Source organism: Strix aluco, chromosome W (genome assembly GCF_031877795.1).
Source record: "Strix aluco isolate bStrAlu1 chromosome W, bStrAlu1.hap1, whole genome shotgun sequence".
Classification (NCBI taxonomy): Eukaryota; Metazoa; Chordata; class Aves; order Strigiformes; family Strigidae; genus Strix; species Strix aluco.
In genome coordinates, this window is record NC_133970.1 from 16,821,451 (window position 1) to 16,826,825 (window position 5,375).

Consider the following 5,375-nt stretch of genomic DNA (forward strand, 5'->3'; position numbering starts at 1 on the left):
TGAACTGACAGGCCCTTGCCAATGGAAATGTTGCGCCACCTTAATGACTTAGTTCAGGAACAATTAAGTGCAGGACATCTTGTACCTACCACCAGTCCTTAGAACTTCCCGGTGTTTGTTATTTTAAAGAAAAGTGGTAAATGGTGACTTTTACATGATCTCCGACACATTAATGATGCCACGGAGGATATGGGTACGTTACAGCCAGGAATGCCCTCCCCAACAATGATTCCCCGAAACTGGCATCTTGCAATAATTGATCTAAAGGATTGGGGTTTTTTTACCATTCCCTTGCATCCGGATGATGCACCTAAATTTGCCTTCTCTGTTCCCAGTATTAATGTTAGTGAACCTGCAAGACGGTACCACTGGGTTGTTTTGCCACAAGGCATGAAAAATAGTCCCACGATGTGTCAGTGGTTTGTTGCAAAGGCTTTGAGACCTGTTAGAATGCAGGTCCCCCAGGCTGTTATATATCATTATATGGATGACATCCTTATAGCAGCAGAAACACAGGAGATGATGGAAAAGGCTCTTGCTTTAACCAAAGACTCAGTATCTCAAATGGGGTTGCGAATAGCACCTGAAAAGGTACAGAGATCATCACCGTGGCAGTACCTGGGGTGGAGAATTTGTGAACAGACCATTGTCCTGCAACAGGTTAAACTTAAAACTGATGTTAAGACTTTAAATGATTTACAGAAACTGTTCGGAGCTATAAATTGGATACAGCCATTGTTGGGCCTAACTAATGATGATCTGCATAGCTTGTTTGATATTTTGCGAGGAGATCCCTCACTGACATCACCCAGAGTACTTACAGAGAAAGCGAAACAAGATCTCCACCGTGTAGCTAACGCCATCTCAGAAAGACAAGCATCGTGATGTGTGCCCGGCCATCCGTATCAACTGGTATTATTTAACCCTCTAGGGCAGCCCTATGCTCTGCTGTTTCAGTGGGATGAAACACTGACCCTCTTGTTACTATTGAATGGATTTTTTGCTTTTGTTTTGTTTTTTGTTTTGTCACACCAAATGCACAAGAGGGTCACTATGCGTCCAGAAATGTTTGCCAAACTGATCATGAAAGGTAGGCAGTGCCTACTATTACTTGCTGGTCAGGAACCTGTGTGTATCATTGTTCCGGTTACTATGCACATGTTACAGTGGCTAATACAAATGTCTTCGAGCAAGCTCGGCTTTCACATGCATTTTTCCACCAAAACGCCAGGGCAATACAAGGACAGTTTTCTTTATGAAGGCGTCAGGCTAAAGACATCATCGCGACTTGCCCTGAATACCAGAGGACTCCCTCTCTTCAACAGCTAGTGGTGTCAACCCTCGGGGACTCACCTCCTCAGAATTATGGCAATCTGACGTCACTCACTTCGCTGCATTTGGAACATTAAAATATGTACCTGTGTCTGTTGATACCTTTTCTGGAGCAGTGTTTGCGTCCTGCCATACAGTGGGGAGTCAAGCATCTGACCGGCATTCCCCACTCACCGACCGGACAGGCCATTGTGGAGCGTACGCATGGCACGCTAAAGCGTCTATTACAACAACAAAAAGGGGGAGATGGAGGGTATCAATCTACACCTCACGAAAGGCTAAATAAGGCATTATATGCCATGAACTTTTTAAACATTTCCCCTGCCTCACAGGTGCCACCAATATTGCATCACTTCTCATCGCAGATACCAGATCAACAAGAAGTCCAGGGCAAGGCTCAAGTGTTAGCAAAAAACCTGGAAAGTGGTAACTGGGAAGGACCATATCCTTTAATAACCTGGGGAAGAGGTTATGCTTGTGTCTCCACAGGTCACGGTCCCCGGTGGTTACCAGCAAGGTGTGTGTGACCACACCTGAGGCGTGAGAGGCAGCTTTTGGTGGACACTCAGGAGCCGGCTGTGGGTGCTGTGGATGCCCCTGTGCCGACAGTTCGCGGTCTCTTCGACTGATCATTTAAGCAGAATGTATGGGTAATGCTTGCTACTGCAATAGGACAAAATACACTATCTCTGTCCTTAATCACACTACAGTTGCCAACTCTTTTAAGAGAAAATGCTAACAGTAATTGCAACTCCTTGATGAAATATATAGGCTTGCTAGTCACTAGTGAAAGATGTAGCTTAGACAAAATGTAGTTATTAATAAGGATGAAATGCTATAAGAATGTGTGTATTCAACTTTCTTTGTTTAGCAATATCAAGAATTAAGAACTCAAGTGTTTAACCTTATTAGAAACTCCCTTGGTTTCCCCCCTTGAGTGGTGGCCAGGCTCTGGGTGGAACCCAACAGGAGGATGAAATCAGATGTTTCCGCTCAAAGAAAATTGCCAGTTATTTTGGCCTGTTGATTTAGAGGCTGGACCTGCTTGCAGCGATGTTGGATGCCTCACCTACGGATGGACGCATCGCGTAGGATTTCCGGTTTGCGAGGAAGGGCACTCTAAATTCTCGCTGCATCCAGGGTTCCCCAGCAATTGCGGATCTGAATGTTAGTACCCCATTAAGTAAGTGTGCTATTCCGTATTTTCCTTACTGTTTATTTTTGTAGTATTTAGTCATATCCCCTAATTATGGGTAGTGAAATTTGCCTACTCTTTTTAACTAGTAACTGTAACTGCTGTATTGTTTCTAGCCTTCTTTGGAACTTTTTTGAGTATGCTGTGTTTTTTGAAGTTTGCCTAACCCTTAATTGATAAAGCCTTGAAACAAGTCTTGCAGGTGCAGCTGCAAAACAAAGAAAAGGGATTGGGAGGCATCGGCCTGTCAGCCTTACACAGCCCCTGAGAAGCAGCAAGGCTTTGATGAAGAACAGGCCTTGGAAGATAGATAAGAAACTGCTGAGTTGTGCCAAGGTGGCAGGGAAAAACAGCGGACAGCTGCAACACTGAACTGTGGAAAAGTACTGAACTGTGAGAAGTTACCGCTGCTGTATGGCGGAATGGGCCAGGGAATGTGGGGAATTAGTTCAATTGACCCATGGAAGAATTTCTGGGTAACCTGAGCAAATCAATCAGGACAGGAGGCATTTTTGCCTAGGTTTAGCAACCGCTACCGACCCATTTCGGACCTGTTTGATTGGTATGCTATATTTTAGCGCTCAGGACTTTAAAGGGTTTGTTAAAAATATGGCAAGAATAAATAAGGGAACAGAGGACGTTAACGGGACGTGTTGGGCATTGTATAACAACGCAGTACAGGCAACGAAAAGTTGCCCACAAGCAGGCTTGCCTATGCTACAGGGACATATTGTGAGTTATCTCAACCAGACAGCCCCTCTTCCGTTACAAGAGTTAGAGCTGAGAGGCTCTCTTCCCCCAGTAAGTGGAAATAACACGCAGAATCAGCCCTGGGGGTGTATACGATTTGGGGGGAGGGATACACTGTGGGCTCGCTGGGGTTGGGAAAATCCATCGAAATGAGAAGGCTGGCAGAATGTGACTCCTGTCGCGATACCCATAAATGAAACTTGGTTTTGTGGTGGTCAGCACGCTTCTAACATGGGCCTGCATCTTGAAGAAGGAGGAATATGGAATAATGGTTCGGCTAAAAGGTTACCACCTGGGTATTTTTTAATATGCGGGGATTGAGCGTGGGGAGAGATTCCTGCCAAAGTAGTTGGAGGTCCGTGCTACCTGGGAAGGCTGACTTTATTTGCCCCTAGTATAAGAAATCTTAAAAAACATCAAAGATCAAAACAGGCCATAACACATCATGAACTCACCCCAGATTGCTGAGTCCAAGTGGAATTATGGGGGCCTGGAGAGATTATTGCTGCCTCTCTCTTGACCCCAGGAGTAGGGGTTGCAAAAGCCCTATCCACCTTGAATAAAATGGCTTGTTGGAGTATAAAACAATTTAATTTAACATCTACTATAATAAGTAATTTGTTGATGGATGTAGATAGCGTAAGGCATGCTGTTTTGCAGAATAGAGCGGCTATAGATTTTTGTTACTGGCACAAGGACAAGGATGTGAAGAATTTGAGGGCATGTGTTGTATGAACCTTTCTGATCACTCTCAGTCGATATCTAATCAGCTTCAGCAACTGCAAGATAATATGCATAAGATTCAGCAAGTTTCTTCTCCTTTGCATGAGTTTTAGGAAGTCTAGGGTGGCCAAAGTGGATTACGGAGCTTTTGAGAATGTTAGCAGGACCAATAATAATAGTGGGATTATTGATATGTTGTCTTCCTATTTTAATGAGATGTTGTCTGTCTTATGTGGAAAATAGCATGGAGGCTTTAATAAAAAGAAAGGGGGGAGATGTGGGTGTGCATGCTGGCTTACTGAACTTTCTGCCCACACTGACGATGGAAAAGTACAACCAGCACTCGGGCAGAAGATGAACGAGGTCTGAAAACAAGAAATAGTTACCAGAAGGCCAGAAGAAAAGAATGTGCTCATTAAGGAAGAAACTGATAAAGAAGGGACCTTTTGGAATTGCAAAAGCAGGAACTTATCTACTGGCTGTGTGCGGGTAGCAATGTTTGTGGAAAGTACCGAGGGGAGCTACTTTTAGAATGCACAACAATATATAAAGCCTTGCTGCTATTTTTAGAAGGCACAAGAGTATATAAGGGCTTCCTTGCTAATAAAGTTTGAGCTTGACTTCCAATCATATTGATTGTATGTGGTCTTGTCTCCTGTGGCCTGCACGGGATTTTGTCCCCACAGGCTGGAGCGATGGGCTAAGGCCAACTGGAGGAGTTTCAATAAGGCCAAATGCCGGGTGCTGCACTTGGGCCACAACAACCCCCAGCAGCGCTACAGGCTTGGGGAGGAGTGGCTGGAGAGCTGCCAGTCAGAGAGGGACCTGGGGGTGTTGATTGACAGCCAGCTGAACATGAGCCAGCAGTGTGCCCAGGTGGCCAAGAAGGCCAATGGCATCCTGGCTTGTATCAGAAATAGCGTGGCCAGCAGGGACAGGGAAGGGATCTTGCCCCTGTACTCAGCACTGGTGAGGCCGCACCTCGATGACTGTGTTCAGTTTTGGGCCCCTCGCTACAAAAGGGACATTGAATTACTCGAGCGTGTCCAGAGAAGGGCAACGAAGCTGGTGAAGGGTCTGGAGCACGTCGTACGAGGAGCGGCTGAGGGAACTGGGGTTGTTTAGTCTGGAGAAGAGGAGGCTGAGGGGAGACCTCATCGCCCTCTACAACTACCTGAAAGGAGGTTGCAGAGAGGGGGGATGAGTCTCTTTAACCAAGTAATAAGCGACAGGACAAGAGGGAATGGCCTCAAGTTGCACCAGGGATGGTTTAGACTGGATATTAGGAAGTATTTCTTTCCAGAATGGGTTGTTAGGCATTGGAATGGGCTGCCCAGGGCAGTGGTGGAGTCCCCATCCCTGGAGGTGTTTAAGA

At 45.6% G+C, this 5,375-nt stretch overlaps 1 long non-coding RNA gene across 1 annotated transcript; it reads left to right on the plus strand.

Annotated features, from left to right (window-relative positions):
• The first annotated feature begins 2,393 nt into the window (after positions 1 to 2,393).
• LOC141917582 (uncharacterized) lies at positions 2,394 to 3,565 on the plus strand. Its single transcript, XR_012621369.1, has 2 exons — positions 2,394 to 2,499; positions 2,722 to 3,565. It is a non-coding gene; the product is annotated as an uncharacterized LOC141917582 (long non-coding RNA).
• Positions 3,566 to 5,375: the final 1,810 nt, after the last annotated feature.